We start from the raw sequence: 27,556 nt of genomic DNA on the forward strand, positions 1-27,556 counted from the left end.
ACTCCAGGGCCGGTGTTCTATTCACTGCACCACTTAGCCGCCCTCCCATGCCTTTTCATAACGGATAAATAAACACGATTAGATATGACCTTCTCATGAAACATATTGAAAACATCCTGGCATCGTTGGATATAGACTAGACTAAGAGAAGACCTGACTGTCTCCATTGCCAAATGACTTAATTGCTATGATAAAGTCATGTCATCCATGTGGACCTCAGTTCCTCCTCTGTGGAATGAGGGGATCTTTAGCTCTAACGACATGTGATTCTTTGGGGTCCTTGAGATTACACATCCATTCTGAAGGGCTGATCCCTATGTTTCTGAAACTCATTTCCTCAACCTGCAAAATGAGATCACTGGACTCTGAAGTTCCCATTCAAATCTAGACTCGTGACTCATTTCAGAGGGTCGGGACAACACACACATATTTTATATATGTAAAGATTTGTTTTAAACACACCTTAAATCATCATCATCATTGAAGGCCACCCATTTCAAAGAAATCGCCAATGGTTTTTTTTTATTAGTCGGTCACATTTCCTTGGCACTAGTTTCAAATCACTTTTCTCATAGCCACCCAGAAATAAAAGGAAGGAGAACAAATATTATTATTCTCATTTCTTTTTAAACAGATCAAGCTTGCAGAGGGTTACCCATGGTTGCAGCCCCGACTTAAAGGAGCCATTGACTTCTAGATTTCATTTCCTTTTAAGTTTGACTTGGGATTATTTGAACGCTAGATGGCAATATTGCCTCAGAAACTTAGCCCAAGGCATTCATTCTCAGGAGCAGGCTCCAAAGGAGCCTCCTTACATTATTTCTTTACCTTTTTTTTTTTTTGCTCAACCCCATGCAAGCATCCCAGGAAACAAAAGAATGGGAAAAGCCGTGTTTTATCCACTGTGCAAGGACAAGATTAGGGACCAAGGAAAACCTCACTGCCTTTGTGGTCCTTTCCATTGCCCCCGATATGTTTATAAAGATCCTCCAGTGGTTCAGCCTGGAGTCAGGTAGACCTGAGTTCAAATCTGACCTCAGACACTTAGGTCCCTGAGCAGGTCATGTTACCATTTTCCCTTAGTTGGCTTATCTCTAAAATATGGATAACAGCATCTACTTTCCAGCCCGGATAAGTCACATAACCTTTTTGCCTCAGTTTACTCATTTGTAAAATGTGGACAATGTTAGCATGTACTTTCCAGGGTTGTTACGAAGATAAAATAAAATAATATTTGAAAAATATTTGTAAATCTTGAAGTGGTGAGCAAATGCTAGCCATTAGCCATTATTCAAGTGAAAGGCAAGGGTGCACAATGGTAGATTTTGAACTGAAAGGGCCCTTAGAGGTCATCAAACTGAAATCTTATTTTTATGCAGAGGATACTAAGTGTTAGAGAGGTTATGCGACTTGCCGAGGCTCACCCAGTATCTAAGTAAGGTAAGATTTGAACCCAGCTCTTCCTGATTCCAAGGCTAACAATGCTCTCTCTTTTTCACTACACTGCCTCTCCGAAGGAGTCTTCCACTCACATATAGGTCTATGTAGTCAAAGGGCCCAACCTTCCCCTCTCCTTTGTTCTTCTCTCCTTATGAACTTTTCATGTCTGTGTTTCCTTCCTTCTGGGCCTTCTAGGCTCACAGATTTAGAGCTGGAGGGGAACTCAGAGGTCATTTAGTAGAATTTTCTCATTCTACAGATGAGGAAATTGAGGTCCAAAGAAGTGATGTGACTTGTCCAAGGCCACACAGGGAATTAAGTGGCTGAGCCAGGATTCAAATTCAGGTCCCTCAGCTTCAATTGGCTGGGCTGAGTGGATCTCATTTCCATTTTAACATTACTCTTCAATGCCTCAAAAGTGAGACTGTTTAGCTTTTGCATCTTCAGTGCCTGGCTCATTGACTTGTTTTTTGGATTTATTCTTTCACACTCCTTCCTTTTTACATAATTGGTACATTTCAGCTCAAACAAATGACTGGCTGTTCTTTGATTGAATCCTGGCCCTTCCATGTTCTAGCAGGCCTACAAATGTCCAGAACACACTCCTTTCTTTTTCTATTGAAATTCTTTCCCTTCAAAGTCCAGGTCCGGTACTACCTGTTCTCTGCACCCCCATCATACTACCTTGTATCATCCTTATCTATGTACATGGTGTCCCCCATTAGACTGTAAACTCATTGAATATAGGAGCTATTTTTTTTTTTTTGGAGGGGGAAGGTAGGACAATTGGGGTTAAGGCCACAAGGTCACATGGCTAGTTTTTTGTGTTGTGTCTGAGGCCGGATTTGAACTCAGGTCCTCCTGACTCCAGGGCTGGTGCTTTTTTCACTGTGCCACCTAGCCACCCCTAGGAGTTATTTTTCATCTTTGAATCATAGAACCTAGCACTTCAATACTAAGACAGAGGAGTTTCCAGTGCTTAGCACATAGTAGCTGCTAGCATTTCTGTAACACCTACTATTTGCTAGGCTGTGCTAAGCGCTTTGAAAATGTTATCTCATTTGATCGTCACAACATCCCTGGGAGTTAGGTACTATTATTATCCCCATTTTACAGGTGAGGAAGCTGAGGCAGAAAAATGTTAAGTGACTTGCCCAGGGTAACACTGCTCATAATTGTCCGAGGCTGGATTTGAACTCAGGTCTTCCTGATGTACCACCTAGCTGCTTATTATTCCACACATGACTTTCTGAAACCTAGAAGGGGCCAGTTCCAGTAAGACTCCAGCCAGGAACACTTGGAATGTGGAAGACAAAGTTGTGGAATGAGAGAAGAGGAGGATAAGAAAAGATAGGGAGCCAGAATTTTTAGCCTCTCTTCCTTCTTCCCCAGCTGACTTACTCCAGGATTCATTTATTCAATGGTATCAATCAACAAATGTTAATAACATTCTTACTCCACCAACACAGGAAATACAAAAAAAAAAAAAAGCATTGTTTAGGTATCATCCTTCCACCAGATTTTAACAGTAGTTACAAAGTCAAAAAGAATTTGACATTTCATGTAGAAAAAAAACACATTAACAAACCTGGTGAAAAAGGTTCCCAGTTCTCATGGTTTTTGAATCTGATACTCCCTTAAATCCATTGGGAGTAACAGAACTGTGATTTCTTTTTACTTTGGTTGTGGCATACCTATTAAACTGAACCACACAAAACAATTACACAATTTTGCTTTGGCAAGACAGTTTATTTAATGGTAACCATGACCATACCTAAACCTCATTGGGACATAAAACAGTTTTCAGGATTGCTAATTAGGTCTTTTACATTTCACCTCCACTCTGCACTGTCCAAACAACTCCATATCTGTGGCTGCTGTTAAAATGGCCAGACTTGGGCCAATCCTCTTTTCAGTGGCCACCCTCTCTTAGAGTGTTGGAATAAGTGATAAGGGCTCCTTCCCTGAGATCAATCAGTTCTGCCTTGGGAGGAGCAAGGGGTCTACAACATCATAGGATTGGCTGCAATTAGCACATTGACTGCAAACAGAAACATCTGAATTTCTTCATCTTTAGGGAAAATCTCTTCTATTTGAACCCTCTTCTATACTTACTTTATGACAATGGCAAACACATAGACAAACATGCAATTTGTTTAATGCCTTGCTTGATATTAAAAAGTGAAGAATCCTCCAACAAAATTCTCTCTATTGTATCTCCCAAAGAATTTTCTATAATCTTAATATATGCTTGGGAGACACCTGTTTGAAGAACCTCATTTATGTTTGCCCTTTTTTAGCTCTACCAGATCAAATGCTAATCTACTGTTAACCACAATAAACATGGTATAAGCTTCCAGGTGGTGTGCAGACGATTGAATGCTAGCTAGGCTTGGAGTCAGGAAGACCTGTTTCAAATCCCATCTCAGATACTGCCTAACTGTGTGACCCTTGGTGAGTCACTTACCCTTTCTTGGCTTCCATTTCTTCATCTATAAAATGGGGATAAAAATAGCACCTGTCTCACAAGGCTTTTGTGACAATTGAATGAAATAATATATCAAAAGTGCTTTGCAAACCTTCAAAAGCAAGAGAAGTGTTAAAAATTGCTATGATGAGGGAGTTGGATTCTTTGCACTTTTTAGTCAAATGTGGGACTGTAAAAATTTGGTTTCTTTAGAATAACATTTGTGAGCACTTCTGTTACCTTCTTATAGTTTCATCAGGAATACCCTTAATATGTGTGTAGTTTTTTTTTTCCATAAAATTTTTGTAAGGGTGAGGGAAAAATGCCTAAAAAGGGTCTAGAGTTATTTATATTCTTATTTTTTTGAGAGAGGGAGGTAGGGCAATTGGGGTTAAGTGATTTGCCCAAGGTCACACGGCTAGTTTTGTGTTAAGTGTCTGAGGCCAAATTTGGACTTGGGTCCTCCTGACTCCAGGGCCGGTGCTCTATTCACTGCACCACCTAACCACCCCTTCGATATTCTTTTTTGATCAAGCTTTTTGGGTAGTTAAGTCTTACAGTATTGTTTTTTTTTTCCTAGTGGTTTGGTAGCTTCTCATTTTTTATAGATCTTTAGAACCAGTCCTTTGATGCCCTAAAAACTGTGCCAACTCAAGCATGGACCTCTTCTAAGTATACTTAATCTAATCCATTGCTTGTCCTGTCTGTGTTTTCTTTAGTGCCGTTTTTGCTTCACATGTAGCATATTGGGACTGATGTTAAAGTCAATATAGTGTTTTAAGATTTGCAAAGCACTTTACCAATTTAAACCATTTGATTCTCACAACAACCTTAAGAGGTGGTGTTGTTATTATCACCTTTTTACAGATAAGAAAACGGAAGTTAAGAAGTGAAATGGCTTTCCCAGGGTCATGAAACTAGGGAGTATTTGAGTAAGGATTTGAGCTCTAGTCTTTGTGATTTCAAGTCTCATTCCCTTAACACAGCTTCCTAATAGTTTATTAAATAAAATAGGGCAGATATTTTCCATTTTTGAGTGTATTTTCCTCTTTCTAGTTTCTCCTATAAATTCTCTTGGGGTTTCGTTGCTTAATCTCATGCTAGATTTTCAACAAACTCATTTTTCCTTCCACTGTTTCTCACTATTTTATGGGCCCGTACTGCTCATAATCTCGGTATATTCTCCTCCATTTGGTTTCACAAACAATTTTATGTTTTATGCTTTAAACCTGTTTCCCTTGGCTACCTTGTCTTTTCACTTGGCAAGAAGATCAAGTGTTTGCTGGCTGAGGCCATTTCTATGTTGTGGAAATTACTTTACATCAATTATAGTTTTCACCGGAAATGGTGCTAGTCTGGGTTGATGTTTGCCCACATAAGTTAGACCTTAATGATTTGAGTTGGTTGTGGAGTGTGTCATAGATTTTAAGAGAAGGAAAGAGTAGATCCTCAGAAGATGGAAAATCTTGGACTGGAGTGGGGGAAGGGTCAGGAAATTTTAATGCTAGTCTTGGCTCTGTTACCAAATAACTGTGAGACCTTGGATAAGTCCCAACTTCTCTGGGCCTGAGTTTCTTTATCTTTAACATGAGGACCTTAGACTGGAGTATTCATAAAGTTCCTTTTACTTCCAAAAACTCACGATTTTATTAAGTCTAGAGCACTTGGGCTATACAGGCAGACCATCTAGGTGGTGCTGTGGAGAGAATGCTGGACTGGAGTTCAGAAGGACTTGAGTTTGAATCCTGCCTCAGATACTTGCCAGCTCTGTGACTCTGGGCACTATGTTTAATCAATCGACGTCCATTTATTCAATGCGCGAAGTGTGTCTGGAACTATGATAAATTCTGGGAGTACAAAGAAAAAGCAAAAACAATTCCTGCTCTGAAAGAGTTCACTCCAATGGGGAAGACAGTGTATATAATTTAAATTCAATTCAATAAACATTAAGAATCTACTATTTAACAGGTGACATGTTAAGCTCTGGGGATACAAATAAGAAAAAAAAGTCCCCTCCCTAAAATAGCTTATAATCTAATGGGGGAAGGCAACACACAAGAGGAAGCTGAAAGGGGGGAAGGGACACTAGGATGGGCCTGATTCAGGGGCATGATTTCTGAGGAGTCAAAACTAAGCAGAGCTACTGACAGCAAATGGAGTTACCCGGAAAGTTCCTCTAAAAAAGGAGCCTTTGGGGGGTGTTTATTGCTCCGCCCTCTAGTCCTCTAATCACAGGGTAGAGGTACTGGGGTGCAGAGAAAAGTGTGCAGTATCAAAAGCCAAGTCAATCAGCGTGGTGATGAAATTTCAGGTGATCAGCCTATCATGGGGAAGGCATGATATTCCTTAGGATCACCAAGCAAAGCAGCTGATGGAAAATGGTGAGTTAGCATCACAGCACACATAATGAATACTAAATGATGGAAGATGATATGAGGAGATGGCCCTAGACATTGAGAGGGTCATGAAAGGCATCCTAGAGGTGGTACTTAAGCTATAAGCAGGGATTCCAAAGGGCTGATGTAAGAAGGGAGAGCATTCCAAGAAGGGTAGACAGCCAGTACAAAAGCACAGAAATGGGAAGTGGAATGTTGTGGGAGAAAAGCATCAACTAGGCCAGGATGGCTAGCTTCCTTCATTTGTGGAGATGGGGTAGGATGGAAGAAGATTGGAAGGGCTGGAATAAGCCAGGTTGTGAAGAGTTTTTAAATGTCAAAAGACATTAAATTGGATCCTGGACATATTAAGGGGAACTTGGAGTTTATTGGATAGGGAATGAAGTGGGACATCATAAGATCTGCCCTTTAGGAATATTGATTTGGTAGCTGAGAGAAGGATGTATTGAAATGGCAGAAACCTGTGGCAGAGAGACCAATTTAAAGGCCCTTAGTGAAACTAAATGGATTAAAAATAATTAACTAATTAATTAATTAAACATCCAAGTGATAAGGACCTGAACTAGAGTGGTACTCTTGGAATGGAAAGGAGAGGCCTCTGCAAGAGATGTTGATTTGGCAACTTATTGGATGTGTGGAATGAGTAAGACAGCAGAGTTGAGGATGGCATGTAGGTGGTAAACCTGGGAAATGAAGAACAGTGGTGCCCTTGACAATAACAAGGAAGTCCAGAAAAGGGAAGGGCTTAATGAGGATCTGGAGAAGATAATGATTTTTATCTGGGGCATGTTGAAGCAGAGATGGCTTAAGAGATACCCAGTTTGCAATGCCCAACAGACAGTTGATCATAGAGGATCAGTGCTCAGGAGAAAGACTAGTGCTGGATGGATAGCTCTGGGAATCATCTGCTAAGAGATAGTCATTGAATCAATAGTAGCTGATGAGGCTCTCCAAATGAGAGAGCATAGATGGTGGGAGTAATCTCCTGGAGAAGGCAGTAGAGGAGGAGATTAAGGGTCCATCTAGAAATAGTTGCCTCGGCAAAGAGAAGGGCCATCTCTTAATCAGACACTAGCATAAAGGAAGGAATAGTGGGGGACGATGTCAGAGAGATGTGAGTCAAAGAAAAGGGGAAGATTTCAAAGAATGGCTTTCATTTTTTTCCTGTGAAGTTTGTCAGAAGTGAGGGTAAGGAGAGGCAGTGGCCTTGGAGGCCTGATGAAAGAAAAAAAAGGTTTGGAAGCACTGTTGTGGTGAGTGGAGGTAGAAAGTCAGTTAGGGAATAAGAATGGCATTGTCTTTCTGTGGTGAAGGCCCAATTGAGGTTAGCTGGCAGAAATTGTAGTGGGTTTTCTGATTTCTTTTCAGTTCCATTTTCTAGCATGAGTAAGAGCAAAGGAGGAAGAAGGTAGCTATGCCAGGGTTGGGATTAGGAAAGATATGATTGGTGAGAGGACAAAAAGGACAAGGGATCCACAAATAGACGCTGGTGTATAACTGAATTGCTTCAACAGGAGGTCAAGATTTGGAAGACAGAAGAGTTAGTCAGGGCAGGAATAGTACTGAGGAAAGCAGGGATCAGAGGCCACGGTGAACATGAAAGTTTTAGGAGGAGTGTTGGATATTGCTGTTAGACTATAAGCTCCATGAGGGCAGGGACTGAATCTTGCTTAATCTTTGTATTTCTCCCAGGGTCTACCTGGCACTGTGCTCGGCACACAGGAAATACTTAATAAATGTGCATTTGGTGTTTGTTGCTGAGTCATATACTACTTCCTGGAGTCAGTGACAAATTCTGAAAGCTTGCCTTAGCTTGGTTAGGCCATAATCATGTCTAGTATCAAGTAACATGATATAGCAACAAGGGTCTAATCCAGGGGTGGGAAGTCTGTGGCCTTCTAGGTCCTTAGGTATGGCCTTTTGACTGAGCCCAAGTTTTATGGAACAAATTCTTTTATTAAGGGGATCTGTGAAGTTTGGATTCAGTTAAAGGGTTGCACTTGAGGATCTAGAGGGCCACATGTGGCCTCAAGGCCACAGTCTCCAATCAGTCCCCTTGAGTTCCTTGAAGCCTTGCGCCCCCCCCCCCCCCCCCCCAGGTCATAGGGACATCCAGCAGAAAGGATTGAGAGGACGATGGAGGAGAAACACTATCCATCAATCACTGATTAGAAGAAACCTTGAAGAAATGTCTCTTTGAAGGCAAAATTGATCAATTGATGAACATACATAGTAATAATTGGGTTCTTGCTAAGTTGTAAGGACTGTGCCTCCTCAAACCACTGGGGCAAGAAGGTGGCATGGCAGCCATCAAAGCTAATGCCATCTTAAGTGGTGTTAATAGTGTAGTGTCATTGACTCTTAAAGATGGAGGGGACCAAGAAAGTAATCTAGTTTAACATATAAGACATATGAAACACTTCACATCCTTGATAAGTTATTATCCAGAAGTCACTTGAAGATTCATATTGAACTTGTAATTTATTAACAACACCTCTCCCACCCTCAATCTTTATGCTACTTATTCCTCTCTTGTATCTTATACTGATTTATCCCTATGGAATTTCATCTTATTGGATACAGCCCAATGTTCCATGGCAGCTGGGTAGCACAATAGATAAGGGTACTAGGCCTGGAGTCAGGAAGGCCTGAATTCAAATCCAGCCTCAGACACTTACTAGCTATGTGACCCTGGGCAAGTCACCTCTCCCTGTTTGCCTCAGTATCCTCATCTGTGAAATGAGCTGGGGAAGGAAATGGCGAACCTCTCCAGTGTCTTTGTCAAGAGAATCCCAAAGGGGGTCACGAAGAGTTGGACATGACTGAAAATGACTGAACAATGCTCTAGGAGGAAACTGTAGCCCAGAAGTTAAATGACTTGTCAAAGGTCACACAGATAGTAAGTAGCAGGGACAGGGTTAGAAGTCAGATCTTGAAATTCTAAATCTAACACTTTCCATTGTACTAAATACTTTGAAATTTTTAAATGAAACCATTACGTGATCATTAGAATGACTGACATTTACATAGTGCACCAAAGTTAAGAAAATACCATATATATGTATATGCATGTGATCTCACCTATGTGACATGCATTATCTCAGAACAACCACTTTGTGACCTTTGTCAGGGTACCATTTTGCAGATGAGGAAATTGTGCTTCAGAAAGGGTAAATGATTTGCCTATGGTCAGATAACTGCTAAATATCAGAGTATTTGAACCTAGGTCTCACTAATTCTTGCATTCTAACCATTACTCTCTGCTATTTGGGGAGTCAAAACAATATTCTCCATGATTTTTATCACTTTGAGTTAATATAATTTGATGATTATATGGCCATAATTAATTTTTTTTATTTTAGGGGAATTTTTAAACCATGAGAAGCTTTGAGATTTGAAATATTTCCTTCATGTGGTCTTTCACCTCATTATGGAATAGCAAAAGCTAGTTGCTAATGCCATGGTGAATTAGGACTTAATACTGTTTTGAGGTTACATTTATATTTTGGAAGAGCCTCAGAATGATTTTAAGGCAGGGGAGGGTGGGACTTCTTTCACTGCGATTTTAACAAAGAGCCACACTCTCAGATACTTTATACCTCGAACCTAAAAAAGGAGCTGAAATGCAAGAATTCCAGAGCTGACAAAATTGAGAATTAATTTTTTTGACTTTATCAAATGCTTTATTAACTTCTAGTCTACATCATTCATTTCCGCAAGATTTTGAGTTACAAATTTTCTCCCCATGTTTCCCTTACCGACCACCCCAAAGTAGCGATCCCACTGGATATCCCCTCCTCCAATCTGCTCTCTCCCATATCTTCTCCCATCCCCGCTTCAATTTTCCAGTAGGACACAGTGGATCTCTGTGCCCCAGTGCCTGTATATCTTATTTCCCAGTTACATGGAAAATAATATTAATAATAGTATATGTATATATATATATATACACATGTATTTAAACATTTGATTTTACGACTTTGAATTCCAGATTCATTCCCTTCCTCCCTTGTCACCCACCCACACTTACTGGGAAGATAAGCAATTCAATATAGGTTGTACATGTGTAGCTATGCAAAACATTTCCATAGTGGATATACTGTAAAAGACTGACTATATTTCCCTCCATCCTATCCCACCTCCCACTTGTTCTATTCTTTACTTTGATCCTGTCCCTTTTCAAAAGTGGGTGCTTCCATCTTCCCTCCACCCAAGCCTACCCTCCCTTCCATCATCCCCCCTCTCATCCCATTCTCCCCTACTCTCCTGTAGGGTGAGATACCCTATTTAGTGTGTATGTCATTCCCTTCCTAAGCCAAATTTAATGAGAATAAGGTTGACCCTTCCCTTTTGCCTTCTTGTTCTTCCCCTCCATTGTAACCACTTTCCCTTGCCTCTTCTATATGAGATAGTTTACCCCATCTCCTCTCATTATATTCCTCTCTCACCTCTTAATTTCACCTTTTAAGTATCATCCCTTCCTATTCAATTGGTCCTGTGCCCTCTATCTATGTATACCTGTACACATATATACACACACTCATATATATATATATATACACACACATTTCTATTCCCTTCAACTATTCTCATACTGAGAAAAGTTTAATCAGTTACAGTCATCATTTTTCCATGTAGGAATGTAAATAGTTCAACTTTGATAAGTTCCTTATGATTTCTTTTCCCTGTTTACCTTCCCATGCTTCTCTTGCTTCTTGTATCTGAATGTCAAATTTTCTGTTCAACTCTGTTTTTTTCATCAAGAATGCTTTAAAGTCCTCTGTTTCATTGAATGACCATATTTTCCCCTGAAACATGATACTCAGTTTTGCTGGGTAGGTGATTCTTGGTTTTAATCCCAGCTCCTTTGACCTCCAGAATATCATATTCCAAGTGCTCTGATCCCCCAGTGTAGAAGCTTCCAGATCCTGTGTTATCCTCATTTTGTTTCCACAATATTCAAATTGTTTCTTCCTGGCTGCTTTTAATAGTTTCTCCTTGATCTGGAAATTCCGGAACATGGTTATAATATTCCTAGGAGTTTTCTTTTTGGGATCTTTTTCAAGAGGTGATCAGTGTATACTTTCAACCTATATTTTGCCTTCTGGTTCTAGAATATCAGGGCAATTTTCCTTAAGAATTTCTTGGAGGATGATTTCTAGGTTCTTTCTTTTATCATGGCTTTCAGGTAGACCAATAATTTTAAAATTATCTCTCCTGGATCTATTTTCCAGGTCAGTGGTTTTTCCCATGAGATATTTCACATTGCCTTCTATTCTTTCATTTGTTTGGATTGGTTTAACATCATCTTGATTTTTCTTAAAGTCACTAGCTCCCCTTTTGGTCCAATCTAAATTCGAGAGAAAGAATCAACTCACTGAGCTTTTGAGATTCTTTTTCCATCTGGCAAATTCGGCTTTTCAAGGCATTCCTCTCCTCATTGTTTTTTTGAGCCTCTTTTGCTATTTGAGTTAGTCCATTTTTTAAGGTGTGATTTTCCACAGTCAGTCTGTCAACTCTCATTTTGTAATTTTCTTGCATTGTTCTAATTTCTCTTCCCAATTTTCCCTCCACTTCTCTTATCTGCTTCTTAAGGTCCTCTATGGCCTGTAACCAGCTCGTATTTTCCTTTGAAGCTTTTGGTGCATGAGTTCTGACTTTACTATCTTCCTCCTGTTCCATGCTTTGCTCCTTTTTGTCCCCAAAATAGGAGTCTAATGTTGGAGTCTTCTGTTTGTTTTGTTTCCTTTGTCTGGTCATGTCACCCCTCAGTCACTTGACCCCTGGGTTTTTTGCCACAGTAGGACTCTGCCACCAGACAGGGGAGATTTTGTCCCAAACACTGGGGTTTTCTCAGCTGCTGGAGGTATTAGTTGGGTCCCCTCTCTGAAGCCTCCACATGCTCTGGCAAGCTGGTCACCACGCACCCCAGGACCTCCACCCTAGACCACAATACAGATCCAAGCAGGTTAAAACAAGAGTGATTACACCTCAGACTGGTTGCTTGGCCCCCCTACAGTCTGCAGGCCAGGAGCTGAAGCTGCCACGTGTCACTGACTGTGCCAGGTGTCTTAGGGACTTCTCACCCTGGGGGCAGAAGCCGACTCAGTCCTGACTACTGGTCCCAAAGTCCACACTGCACTGACCTCTCACTTTTTCCTTAGCATATTTGTGTTGATAAATCTGGAAATGGCCACAGCTGCTGCTGATCTGGAGTTCCTCCAGCCGGTGGCTTGTCAGGACCACCCTGGGGCTAAAACCTTGGCATGGAGCTGGGCTAGACTCCCAGAGCACTGTGCTGGTCAATTCCTGCCAGCAGGCTGGGCTGTCCTCAGTGGGAGGTTTGCTTCTCTGTGTCATTTTGTGGGTTCTGCAGCTCCAAAGTTTGTTTAGAGTCCCCTTTTTATATGAATTGGGGAAGGTAGAAGCCAGAGCCTGGTGGAGGTCCTGCTTCTACTCTGCCATCTTGACTCCACCCCCCACTCCTCCCCCCCGCCATTATTCTATTTTTTAAGGTGTTATTTTCTTCAATCAGGTTGTTGACTCTCATTTCATAATTTTCTTGCATCATTCTCATTTCTCTTCCCAATTTTTCCTCCACTTCCCTTATTTGGTTTTCAAAATCCTTCTTAAGGTCCTCTATGGCCTGTGACCAGCTTGTATTTTTCTTGGAAGCTTTTGGTGCAGGAGTTCTGACTTTGTAGTCTTTCTCCTGTTCCATGCTTTGATCCTTTTGGTCCCCAAAATAGGAGTGCAAAGTTGGATTGCTCTGCTTGATTTGCTTCCTCATGTTGCCCCTCAATTACTTGACTTTTGAGCTTTTTGCCACAGTAGGACTCTGCTACTGCACAGGGGAGCTTTGCCCCAATTGCTGGGGTCTTTGAAGCTGCTGGAGCTGTTAGTTGAGTGCCCTCTCTGAGCCTCCACACGCTCTGGCAAGCTGGCTCATGCAGCCCAGGACATCCACCCTGGATCGCAATTCAAATCCAAGCAGGTTAAAGCAGACTGATTACCCCTCAGACTGGGCACTTGGTCCCCTTACAATCTGCAAGCCAGGAGGTGAATCTGTTACGTGGCACTGGCTACATGGCCATGCACCTAAGCGGCTTCTCCCTCAAGGGGGTAAAGGCCGGACTGCACTCCTGAACTACCAGATCCCAAAGTCCACACTGCACTGACCTCTCACTTTGTCCTTAGCATCTATGTGTTGATAAATATGGAAACTGTCACAGCTGCTTGTGATCTGAAGTCCCTCTAGCCTGCGGTTGGTCATGCTACACTGAGGCTAAAACTTTGGGCTTGTGCAGGGCTGGGCTCAGCTCCTGGAGCACTGTGCTGGCTGCTTCCTGCTGGCCTGCCTCCCTATCCTCAGTGGGAGGTTAGCTTCTATGTGTCATTTTGTGGGTTCTGTAGCTCCAAAGTTTGTTCAGAGTAATTTTTTACATGAATTGGAGGAGGTGGAAGCCAGAGCCTCATGGAAGTCCTGCTTCTACACTTCCATCTTCAAGAATTAAATTTTAAACTGGCATGGGAATTCCATCCTCAGCCTGCCCAAAGTTATGATAGTAACATGAATTCATTCATACTGTCAGTGATAGGTTTTATTATTAAGGGAATGGGAAAAGAAAATTTAAGAATCGCTATTGAACTCTGAGATTTACTCTGATTATTTTAGAATTTAGCTCTGAGTCTAGGGGAGAGTTAAGGAAGTCAGCTTGTCCAACCAAGCAGAGAAATACATTTCTCAGCTAATGATCTCAAAATGCTAAAGGCTGCCCATTAATGTGATTGAGCTTTCTCTGCCTTTTTGCTCTCACAAAAAGACAAACAAAAAAAACCCCTAAAACATTCCTTCAACAGGCAGTAAGAGGAAAAGAAAGGAGGCAGTTCTTGTCTGTGTATCTGTTTGTGGAAGGAGTGATAGTACCCCTTCCCAACCTCTTTTTCTGCTTTCTTAGGAAAGGATGTTTGTGGTAGACTAAAGGTACAACACTCTGGGGTTCTTCCAGCACCAGAGAGAATAACATCAGGAAAGAAAAAGAGTGGATAAAAGCGGTGTCATTATAGTGGAAGGAAAACTAATATAGGGGTCAGAGGCCTAGGATGTCCTAGCACAGTTAAGTCACTGGGGATTATCTTCTCTGAGCTCTTTCATTTAGAACATGAAAAAATTAAAAGGCTCAGAGAAGTGATGTGAGACATGTAATGGTAATGTAATTTGAATTTGTACACACTTACAGACACAACGTATGTGTGATGTCCAACTTTGATAGACTGGGCTCTTCTCAGCAATGCAAGGTTATAAGACAACTCCAAAAGACTCATGATGGAAAGAAATGTCTACATTAAGAGAAAGAACTACAGAGTTTGAATGCATATTGAAGCAAACTACCAGCTCTTTCTTTTTCTTGTTTGGTTTTGTTTCCTCTTTCCCATTGTTCTTTCCGTTGGTTATAATCCTTTACAACCTGACTAATGTCTAATGTGAAAGTATTTGCAGATCCTATACTTGATTGCATGCTTCCATGGAGGTGGGGAGGGCAGGGAGGGGGAGAAAATGTGAAACTCAAGGGATTGTGGAACTGAATCTTACAAACTAAAAGTAAATAAATTAATAAAGACAAAAAAAGAAAAGAAAAATGTTTGTCCTGCTAAACTTTGCTCTCAATTATTCCTTCTGCTCCTCTAGATCTGAATCCAGACAGATTAGCTGAAATCCTTTTCTGGACCATAGATCTATAGGATAAGTTTTGCTTGCTGGCCCAGAAACCCAAAGTGACCAACCTTACTTACTTAATTCCTTTCCTTGGGAAATTTATCCTTGTTTGGAGATTATTTGATTTTCTTTTCTATCATCTCTCCTTACTTTCCTTATTGTTGAGTGAATCTGAAATTCTAATAGTTGTCTTGCAGTGAGAGGAATCCATTGAGGAAAATTTCAAGTTCTCTTTCACATAAGTACCCAGAAAAAAAAAAAACCTCACTTGGACTTTCAAGGAGATCGTATAGTACAAGAACTCCTAGAGAAACTGTATAGGAAAGGACAACAAGAAAATTTTGTTCTGACCCTGGTTGAATGGTCTTTTCTTCTAAGGGACTCATGGAAGAGCTTTTTTCACCCAGGACAATTTAGTTTCTTGCCCAAGGGTCTTAAAGCTTCATTGACTTTTCCTTGTTTAAATGAATTAATTGTTATATCTGGTCAGTGTGTGTGGGTCCAGAATAGCTAGAATTTACATAGCACTTTAATGCTTGAAAAGCCCTTTACAAATATTATCTCATTTTATCCTTACAACCCTGTAAGGTAGGTGCTATTTGTAATGTAATGCCAAGCAAAGGCAACTTCCCAAGGTTCAGAATACCAGCATAGGTGCTCTCCATTTTATTCAGTGACCAACCAAGAACAGAGAAGATAAAAACATGACATCATTCCAAAATACAGCATTTACTAAGTGTGATTAAATAATCTCCAAGGACGACCCCACCCCAGGACCTTCCAATCATTCAATCAATTACAAAGTCTCTGTTCTAAATACTTCTCCACCCCTAGGCTATACCTTAATTTAATCCACCATAAAGTCCCTCTTCTCAAATGGAGATTAGTTTCCAAACATAAGGTCAAAAGTTCCCCACCCCTGGATCACAATTGAATCTACCCCAGAGTTACATCAAGTTTAAACACAGCACTTAATACCCAAATGGAGGTCTTTTCTTCATCTTGACAGGAGGCAAGTTCTCAGCAATCTTAGTTCCTGGGGAGACAAGGTTTAGCAAAGCCACAAGATACATTGCCAGTCCCTTCATGAATTTATCCTCTGTCTGTAGAACAGTCCTAGAACCCCTAAACACATTAGCAAAGCCCTCTCCCAGGATTTCTGTAAACATACAACAAGAAAATCCTTCTTCAGGGCTTCTGAACCAACAGAAAGGCTCCCAGACCCCTGCAACAACAGCACTGTCCTTCACCAGTGCACAGTATTCACTCTGTCTGCAGGACAGTCTCCAGACGCCTGCAACAACAGCACTGTCCTTCACCAGTGGACAGTATTCACTCTCTGTCTGCAGGACAGTCTCAGGGCTTCTTAGTGAACAGCCAGGTTCCAGGACTTCTTCAACAAAAGGACTGTCTTTCACCAGTGGACAAATCTGGCAAAACAACATCAAAACAGACAGACAAAGTACCAGCAAAACAGCCATGTCTCCTCAGTCCTTGGCAGCTCAGGGGGCAGGTCTCAAAAGTCCAGGGCAATTCAAAGCGGCCACCGGCAATTCTCTTAGTCTCTCTCTCTCCACGAGGTGCTGCTTCCAAAAAGATCTTCTGCCTCTCTCTTGTCTCTCCAAATCTACATCACCAGCTCCTCCCAGTTCAGGACTTTCTTTTCACATCAACAAGTCCATCCCACAGGTGGGATTAACAAGCTCTGGGTTTTAACACAATTTGAAAACCAAGCCAATACAGGGGAATCTTTAATTGCCATTACTATCACACTATTATTATGGCTATTTTATAGATGAGGTACATGTAGCAGACAGAATGAAGCAAGTTATCTGAGGTCCAATTAAATCCAGGTTTTCGTCATTCCAGGGTTAGGGCTCTATCCACTGTATATACTACTTGGCTTTTTAAAGGGAAATGACGTTAGAAAAGGTGCATGCTATCTGATCTGCCTTGCTTTCCCCACAGTAGGATGCCACACTACTCCACGCAGGAGATACATCCAGCCTAGCTCAGGGAAGCTAGTCATCATCGTAAGTGAAAGTATGCCCCAGAGCATCCAAAGGCAGCACGAGTATTTGGAAGGTTATCATGGGGAAAAAGGGAAGTGGACAGCACTAGGAATGATGTTTAGAAGATCTGGGCTTGACAGTAAGCAAAATGTCCTGTGAGATCTCTGTCAAAGTGGGCTGGGCTACCCTAGGAAAGAGTGGCTTCCCTGTCATAGAAAGTCTTCAAGCAAAGGCTGGAGGTCCACTTGCCAGGTGTCCTGTAGAGCTTTTTTAGGCATAGGTAAGCCAAGAGTAGGAAATGGCAACCACTCTACTGTCTTTGCCAGGAAAACCCCATGGACAGAATGGGTGACAGAACAGTCAGACATGACTGAATGACTGAACAACAATGACAAGACAGCCAATGAAGACCTTCATGTCTCTGAGATCCTGTGATTGTTTGAGGCAGTAAGAACTAGGTCCCTGCCCTGTGACCTCTGGTTTTATCAGTGTGAATACTACCACTGCCAACACAGACTGTGAATGTTTAATCATTTATAGTCTGAAAGAGTTGCTTTAGTCTCAGAGTAGATGAATGACTGACCCATGGTCCTATGATCAGTAAAAATCAGAGGAGCATTTGATCTTTGGTCTTACTGGCTCCAGCTAGCCATACTTTTTTTTGAGATAAGACATACACACATGAAATAATATACATACTAGAGGGCAGAATATGCCAAGTATAAAATAACTGCTACACATGATCTTTTAAGAGTTCAGATAAACCTTGAATATTGGTCCTGGAAGGAGGAGGAGATGGCCTGCTGGCGCCATGGTGCAGAGAGTGCTGGGTCTGGTGTCTGAAAGGCATGAGTTCAAATGTGACCTCTCACACTTAATTAGCTGTATGACCTTGAGCAAGTCACTTAATTTCTGTCTGCCTTGGGTCCCTTAACTGTAAAATGGGGATAATAACAGCACCTACTTCACTGCATTGTTGTGAGGATCAAATAATTGTATAATGTTTAGCACAGCTCCTCGAACAGCTATTATTATTAAGTTTTTGCAATTGTTTTAAGCACCGTACTTAGCCCCGAGGAGATGAATATAAGTAAGCAAGACACTTTTCCCTCAAAGAGTTTTTTTCTTGTGGGGGGGGGCGGTAATTGGGGTTAAGTGACTTACCCAAGGTCACATGACTAGTTTTTTTGTGTTAAGTGTCTGAGGCTGGATTTGAACTCAGGTCCTTCTGACTCCAGGGCCTGTGTTCTATTCACTGTGCCACTTAGCTGCCCCTAAAGAGCTTTTTAAAAAATAAACTTCATTTTTTTCAGTGAACAAAAATAAAATTTTCTCTCTCCTACTGCCCAGCGTTAAAAAAGAAAAACAAATTCTTATAACAAATATGCATAGTTGAGCAAAACAAATTCTTATGTTGGCCACGTCCCTCAAACATGTGTCTCTATCTGCGACCTTGAGTTCATCATTTCTCTGTGAGGACTTAGGTAGCAGGCTTTATCATCAGGTCTCTGGAATGGTTGTGGTTAGTCATTGCATGGATCAGGCTTCCCAAGTCTTTCCAAGTGATTTGTTTTTACAGTGTTGTTACTGTACATACTTTTTGTTCTGTTCGTTCTGTCTGTACTAGCTTATATAAATCTCCCCAGTTTTCACTGACTCTGTCCTTTATCCTATTTCTTATGGCACATTATTATTCTGTTATATTAATATATCATCATTTGTCCAATGATTCCCCAATTGATGGGCACCCCTTTAGTTTCCCAGTTCTTTGCTACTGAAAAAGGACTTGCTATAAATGTGTATGCATATTTGTGTGTGTACATATACCCAAATATACATGCACACAGTATGTATATACAGACACAAACATATACACACATATTCAGGCCCTTTTCCTCTTAATTTTGATCTCTCTAGGGTTATTGGGCTAGTGGTGTTATTGCTGGGCCGAAGGACATGCACAATCCTATAACTCTGGGGCATTGCTCCAAATTGCTTTCCGGGTAGCTGGCCCAATTCACAAAGAACTTACTTTTTAATGGGGAAAGACAACGAATCCGGGAAAGCCAGAGTTGGAAAGCAGAAGTGTGGGGTTAGCTGAGGGTGCATACTCAGTTGCATGGGTTAGAGCTGGCCCAGGTGGAGTGGTGGTCCAGTTCTGAGCAAGGTAAGGTGAGAATTCATTTAGAGCCCAACGTGACAAAGGCAGGAATTCGAGTTCCAGTATGAGGTGAAGGAGGACCCCATTGAGGCAGTGAGATGGTGTAGTTGATAGAGTCTGGGTCTGGATTTAGGAAGACCTGAATTACAATCTAGCCTGATAGTCTCACTAGCTGTGTGACACTGGGCAAGTCACTTAGCCTCTGTTTGCCTCAGTTTCCTCATCTGTAAAATGGGGATGATATTAATAGTATCAACCTCCCAGGGCTGTTGTGAAGATTAAATGAGATAATAATTGTGAAGAGCTTAGGACTGTGCCTGGCACATATACATTTTAGCTATTATTATTATTAGTGGCTAGGGCATGGTTTAGAGCTAGTCTGAAAATATAACAGAAACTGCACAAGAGGCAATTAAACCAAATTTAGTTGAGGGAGAGGAAAATTGAGTAATCTTAAGTGACTTCTTTGTATCCAAGGGAGAGAGAGAAAAAAAGAGAATGTGTGTGTGTGTGAAATCCATCCCCCTCAATTTTAGTGCCCAAGGCCAAAGCCCCAGGTACCCTGCCCTAGGTAAAGCTCTGCTGTTTAGAACCTGAAGGGGCATCTAATAGCCAGCCTCCATAGGGAGGTCATTTATAGAACAAGAAGCGAACACAGGATGGGGGTGTTTAGAAGGCCTCCATTCTCTAAAGCTCCCTCATCTTTTCCCTCTTCCCTTCACCCTTAAAAAATCCTATGGGAATTCAGTGGCTGAATCCAAACAATGGCTTTGGGCAGTCATGGTTAAAGGCTGGTGCTTGATGCCAGTGCCCACATTCTGATGCTTTTATGCTCCCATATTCCTCTGCACCTCCAGATAAGGAGGGTCTGGCCTCCGTGTGAATGTCCTGCGCCATGCGGCATAATCAGTCTAACGGTCTGCAGCACTGATGAGCTATGTGCTCCTGCCCATACCCCCTCCCCTAACCCCTGGCCAATGCACCATTTGCCTACAGATGAACTGCATATGTCCAGTTGCTGAAATGAGCTTCCCCAGGTATAAATGAACTGAACACACCTGCCATGCTGAGTAATATACCAAGCACATTCGAGTAAAGGGAACCTTCTGTGCTGTTGAATTGATGAGAGACACCTGAAGAGGGTCGTGTGTTCCTCCCCCATCCCGTTGCTTCCCAATAGGCTGAAAGTGCAAGCTGAATTCCCAGAGCCCATGCATATTCTGGGGAAGCTTGGAGGGTAGGCTTTGTCCCCGGCATGTTTAGGTACAACGAACCTGCCAAGATGTTTAGCTTAGAGCTGTCCTGGGAGAAGGGGCCTGTTGCTTGCTGCCATAGTGGTCTAGACACACAGGTTGCTATGGAAGGGGAAAACCTAGAATTAGATCCCAATTGTTAACCTTGGCCCTTGAGTGGGTCTAGTTTTCTGACAGTCCTACAAACCAGACAAAATTCAGAAATAGAGCCCTCCACAATCACACCCGTGCAGGAGCAGGATATGGTGGACAGTCCAACAGCCTGAGCATCAAGAGTCCTAGGGTGGTGCAGTGGAGAGAGTGGACTTTGAGTCAGGTAGGCCATAGGTTCAAATGTTGACTCTCATGCTTGCTAACCATGAGACAATGGACAAGTCACTTAACTGCTGGAATTTCTCCTCTGTAAAATGGGGAGAATAATAATCTAGGATCACAGATTCAGGGTTAGAGGCATATTAGAGGTAATTTGGTCCAGGAAGGAAACAGGCATTTATAAATCACCTACTATGTGCCAGTCACTGTGCTAGGCATTTTACAAATATTATTATGATATATTACATATATCATATATATGATATATAATGTATATCATTTATATATGATATATTATTATGATTCTCCTAACAACCTTGGGATCTATGTGCTTTTATTATCCACATTTTACAGTTGAGGAATTGGAGGCACACAGAGGTTAAGTGACTTGTCCAGGGTCACACAACTAATAAGTATCTCGGGCTGGATCTGAACTCAGGTATTCCTGACTTCAGGTTCAGTGCTCTGTTTCCTGCCCCCCACTGTACATTCCCAGAATAAAGTATAAAGATGAGGTCCCTGGAAGGAATCTTAGCTCAAGCCCAGTTGTCCCCTGGTCAGATCCTACTCTCTTACCTGGGATAATGCCCACTTTCCCGATGTCTACTTTACATTCACTCTAGGATTGGGATTAGGAATCCAATTTCCTTTTTTCTTGCCTGTCTCCCTGGTGGGTTGCTCCTTCACTGCCTGATTTGATTTGATTCCAAATCATTCTTCCTATCCCTCTCTTGATCATTTATTTTTCTGGCCCATGGTTTGTTCTGACCTCAGTCTGAAACACCCCAACCCAGCCCAGTTTCTGGTAGCTGGCCTTGGACCTTTTCATTCCTGGTCATCTCCTCCCCTCCACACCGAGCAGTACATGACGTTATGTTCTTTCGTCTTTGCTGGCTGCTTTGACCTTGCTTACGTACATTTTGTTTTGCTTTAGTTCTCTCCTAGATTTTCCAGGCATAATCGTGTCTCTTCTCATAGGACCATAGAATTTAGAACTGGAAGGAGCTATCCACTCACTCATTGACTACCTGTCCTTGGTGTAACAAGAGAAAAAACGAAGTAAAAATGACCAACAGAGCAACTACACGAATGCAAGCATATTTATGAAGCACTTACTGTATGCCAAGCACTGTGCCAATTACTGGGGATACAAATCGAAAAAGCTAGATGTCCTCTCCTATCAAGGAACTTAAATTCCAATTGAGAAGAGAGAGTCTTGCCGTAGGGCATTTGGCAAGGCCCAGGAGTCCTTAAGTTATCTGAGTAGCCAAGATACCAGTGTAGGGAGACTGTAGGGCATAAACGCAGAGTAGGTAGTCAGCTTGGAGGGTCAGGGATTGGTTTCTTTTGCCTCTTTTTGTATCCCCAGAATTTAGTACAATTATTTGGCACACAGTAGGTACTTAATAAACATTTGTTGATTGACTGTATTGCATTTTTGTGCCTGTCTGTTGAAAGAAGGAATCTAATTTTAAAACATTTATTTCTTATATGAATTTTGAGTTCCAAATTTTCTCCCTCCTTCCCTTTCCCCCTCCCTAAGATAGTAAGCGTTTTGATATGTTATGTATGTTCAAGAGATATATGTTTTGATTCAATAAATATTTATTAAGCCCTACTATATTTGAGGTACCGTACTGCCTGCTAAAAATTTAGTCATATCAATCAGGTCCGAATGTTCATGACCCCATTTTGGGTCTTCTGGCAAAGATAATGGAGTGGTTTGTTATTTTCTTCTGCAGTTCATTTTATAGAAGAGGAAACTGAGGCAAACAGGGTAAAGTGACTTGTCCAGGGTCACACAGCTACTCAGTATCTGAGACCACCAGATTTGAACTCAGATTGATGAGTCTTCCTGATACCAAGCCTGGTGCTCTATCTAGCTGCCCTAAATAATTCCTAATGAAAAGCAAAAAAAGAATTTTTCATATTCTGGGTGCAACATGGTGTAATATAGCAACTGAACTTGGATTCAAGAGAGCTGGATTCGAATCCTGCTGTGAAGCCTTCAGTAAGTTGTTTGGTGAGCTTTATAAAATGGGTATGATAATAACACCTGCATTATGTACCTTGAAGGGCTGCCATGTGGAGAGTACTTTGTAAATCTGGTACAATGCTCTCTGGTAATGTGAGCTGTTATATTCATACAATCTGAGTTCGAATCTGGCCTCAGACACTTACTAACTATGTGACCCTGGGTAATTCCTTTAATCTCTATTTGCCAAGAAGGCAGCTAGGTGGTACAGTGAATAGGGTACTGAACCTGGAGTCAGGAAGATGTTTGAGTTTAAATCTGGCCTCAGACACTTACTAGCTTGTGACCTTGGGTAAGTCACATAACTTCTGTTTGCCTCAGTTTCCTTATCTGCAAAATCAGGATAAAAATAGCACCTACCTTCCAAAGTTGTTATGAAGATCAAATAAGATAATTTGTGGAAAGCGCTTTGTAAACATTAAAGCCCTATGGTGAATGTGAGCTAGTATTGATTCTGATGGGGGTGATGTTCTTGGCTTTCCACCCTTCTTTTGGATGTTTCATTACCTTTAGCTGCCTTCACAGACCTGCTGGATCAGATATTAACAGTCCTGTTTATCTTTCAGTTGGCAGGATCTGCTGTCATTGCTTTTGGCCTGTGGCTTCGGTTTGGAGGCATAGTCCAGGATTTATCTTCAGAGGGTAAAAACTCCTGAGTATTTCTACGTGGGTAAGTGAATTCAGATTCCCTGCACTTAGCTCAGTGTGGACAGTGGTGGGGGGTGAGGTGGGGGATGGGGAAGGTGGGAGGATTAATAATAACAAAAACAAATTCAGGAAGCTCTGTCCTCACACCAACTCTGCAAGGTAGGCAGAAGCAAAGTATCATTATTCCCATTTTAAAGATTAAGAAATGATGGATTGGGGTGGCTAGATGGTGCAGTGAATAGAGTACCCGCCCTGGAATCAGGAGGACCTGAGTTCAAATCTGGTCCCAGACACTTAACACAAAACTAACCATGTGACCTTGGACAAGTCACTTAACCCCAATTGCCCAGCCTCCCCCCCCCTCCAAAAAGCAAAAAATGAAGGATCAGAGAAATTATAGGACATGTTTATCCATGGTCAGCGTTAGAGTCGGGTGTGTGAACCTGTGTCTGCTCCCTGCCAGTCTGGCACTGTTTCCATTCCACCACTTACAATTCTTGTTCTTTTCCAGGCAGGAAAGGGGATAATGAATAAATGAGCGTTTATTAAGCGCTTAGTGTGTACAAAGCATTGGGGATACAAATGTCTGCTCATGAAGCGCTCCCATTCTAATGGAGGAGATAGTACATATAGGAGGTAGCCCCCAAGTCAGATGGAAAACCATGCTCCCCAGCCCCTACCCTCCCCAGACCCCCTATTCCTAGGGTGGCAAAACCAATGGGACTGATGGCTCTTCTCTGAAGTCATTTCCATGCTCATTTCTGAGGAAGAAGAATGGAGAGCCAGCAGTGATCCCAGCCCTCAGTAACTGCCCAGTGGCCTGACATCCTGGGGATATATTTGCCCAGGCTGCTTTTCAAAAGTCAGAGAGGGCATGGCCTAAGAACTGGCAGAAACCTTAGGGAGCACCTCTTTGGATTCCTTCTTCTGTAGGCCAAGAATCTGAGATCTGGAGTCTAAGCAACTTGTTCAAGGTCCCAACAGCATCATCAACAATTCCCCCAGTTTGGTCCCTCTAACTTATGATGACAAGATAAGGTCAAAGGTAAAGTCTGGCCTTTGTCATGCCAATAACTCACTTTTATATGGTGCCTACAACACGTCAGGATCTTTACAAATATTATCTCAATGAAGTCTCACAACAACCCTGGGAGTTAGGTGCTATTATTATCCCATTTCACAGTTGAGGAAACTGAAGCAAACAAGTGAAGAGATTTGCCCAGGGTCACACAGCTAGTAAGTGTCTGGGGTAGGATTTGAACTCAGATCTTCCTGACTCCAGACCTAGTATTCTGTGTACTATGGCGCCATCTAGCCGCCTCTTTGTCACATTCTACCAATCTAAAGGGGATTTTTTTTTTTCTCTCCAAGGAAGTGAATCTAAGAATCATATAGACATGAGAAAAACCCCTTCTGCTCCCAGGCGTGAGAGGGAAAGCTATTTTGTTAGTTAACCAAGTCACAGTCAGTCCATCTGAGGATGATAGAATCAAGACTTTGTATGATGGAGCACAGTGGATAGAACTCTGGATTCAAAGTCAGATGCTGGGTTCGAATCCTGCCTCACACTGCTAGTGAGGTCCTAACAGGCAAGTGAGCTGCTCCAAACCTCCCTTTCTCCACCTGTAAAATGGAGATAAAAACTACCTCAGGTAGAAAGCATTGTATGGACATGAAAATGCTATGGAAATGTGAATTACAATTAGCATGCTCTTTTTAAATATTTTGGCTAGAAATCAACAGTACCATGACCTTGAACAAGTCCTTTGCTTATCTGGGCCTTAACTTCTTACTCTGTAAAATGGGAGTTTTACAGTAGATTATTTTTCAGATGATGTCTGGCCCCCTGGGTACAAAGGTTGCAGTGTATAATAGACAGAGCACTGGCTTCTGAATCAGAGGACCTGGGTTCAAGTCTTACCTGTGACTTTGGGCAATCCTGGACCTCAGTTCCTTTATCTGAAAAATGAGGAGATTGGACGAGAGGAACTCTTCATTCCTTTCTACCTCCACAGGCATCCTGGGGGTGCCATAGTACACAGAGGAGACTGTGTATTCAGACACATTAGTTGTGGGACCCTGGGCCAGTCACTTAATCTCCATTTGCTTCAGTTTCCTCATCTTAAAATAGGAGTAATAATAACATCTACCTCCCAGGGCTGTTGCAAGTATCAAATGAGATGATAACTGTAAAGTACGTAGCACATAGTGAGCACTATATAAACACTATACAAATATATAAAAGCATCACTAGCACATAGTAAGCATTACTGTATGTAAATGCTAAATATTTTTTTTAAATATTCTTATCATCTGTGATTTTCTGGTTCCTGATGTCTCTTCCAGTTTCTGATCTATGATCTTATGATTTTGCAAGTCATTTAACCTCTGTGGCTTCAGTTTCTCCATCTATAAAAAGGGAGAGTTGAACCAGATGGCTTCTGCAGCCCCTTCCAACTTCCAATCTTTGATCCTGTGACTTAGGGCAGGACCTGGTGGCTGAATATGAAATAGGAGGGATTAGACTTGGTCTCCTTAGCTACAATCAGGCAACAAGCCTTTAATGAGCACCGAGGATACAAGTCCAAAGACCAAAACAATCCCAACTGGTAAAGACTTTACATTTAAGGAGGACATAGCAGTATTAGGAGCCATGGAAGAAAGTGACAGCCATCCTAACGTGGATTGTATTGCCTTGGGAGGTAGCAAATTCATTCTCATTGATGGTCTTCAAGCAAAAGTTGGATGACCGTTTTCTATGTAGAGCGGATTTTCTTGTTCAGCTGGGTGTGGTTCGAGGTAGTTTTGGCGGTGCTTTCCAGACCCGAGAGTCTGTGATCCTTTCCAGCTCTACATCTCCAACTCCTTACCTGCTTCTGTGGTTTTAGGAGTGCCAAGTTCGCATTCAAAGCTTTATTATCTCTGGTCAGGAACTGAGCCACCCCAACCAGAGCCAGGGCTAGAAGGGACCTCAGGGGCTGACTACTCCAACCCTCCCAGTTGACAGAAAAGGGGACTAGAGTGGCTATACAACTTGGCCAAGGTGTTGCTGCTAATAAATGGCAGAGCAGAGATTTGAATTAAGGTCATGGGGTTCTAGATCTAGGGTAGGAAGGGAACTTGGAGGTCATTATCTAGCCCAACCCCCTCATTTTACAGATGGAGAAACAAAGGAGCAAAGGAGTTAAGTGTGACCAGGGTCACATAAATAGCATCAGAGGTAGGATTGGAACCCAGATCTCTGGACTCCAGGGTCAGTATTCTTTGCCCTGTATTATCCTGAAGAAACCCTAGCTTCTTTCAATGAGATGTTACCTCCTAAAGAAGACCTCTTGAAGTTAATAGTAGTCACCCCCACCACTACTCCCCCCTCCCCCAATATAATTTTGTATTTATTCATCTATGCATGTGTTACTTTGTTCCAGTAAAAGTAAGCTCACTGACATCAGGGACTAGTCATTTTTGTCTTTGTGTCTCCAGTGTGTAGCACAGCCTGGAATATAGTATGGGCTCAATGTAGATGAGTTGAATTTCATCTCTATGGCCACTCACTTGCTTCTCTAAGGATGAGGAAAGGTAAGGTTGATAACTGTTGCAAAAGACTGAAATTTCATTCCACGTGGAGAAAAATGAAATGAATACTATTATTTTTTCCTAAATTCCCCTTTCTGTGTCCTTGAGTTGAGCTCAGGAATCAGCTTTTCCTCTGAGTTAAAATTATAATTAAAAGAAGAGTTGTTATCTCTTATATTGTTAACCCCTAGACATGTAGGACATCTGTTTGTTATTGTTAATTTGGCACCACCTCCAAAAGATATATCATCTGTCTTTGCCTGTACTTGTGCATTTAGGTGAGGTTTTAAAAAGAATTTCTTCCAAGAAGATAGTAAGTCTGGTAGTTTTGATTCCCTAGCAAAGATTATAAGATGTAGATCCCATAAAACAATTAACATTCCTTAATTGTTAGAGAGGGGCAGTGATTAGCCTCATATGAATGCCAGTCTACCTTTCTTAGAATAGCCAATGTTCCTGCTTCAACCCTACAATCTATCACTTTTTTACATGCCTACCAAGACCCCTATATAATAAATAGGGTCTACTCTTTCTCATTGAGGC

Source organism: Petaurus breviceps, unplaced genomic scaffold (assembly GCF_028583685.1).
Source record: "Petaurus breviceps papuanus isolate PSGF00001 unplaced genomic scaffold, PetGlider_PUasm1.0 186, whole genome shotgun sequence".
Taxonomy (NCBI): domain Eukaryota; kingdom Metazoa; phylum Chordata; class Mammalia; order Diprotodontia; family Petauridae; genus Petaurus; species Petaurus breviceps.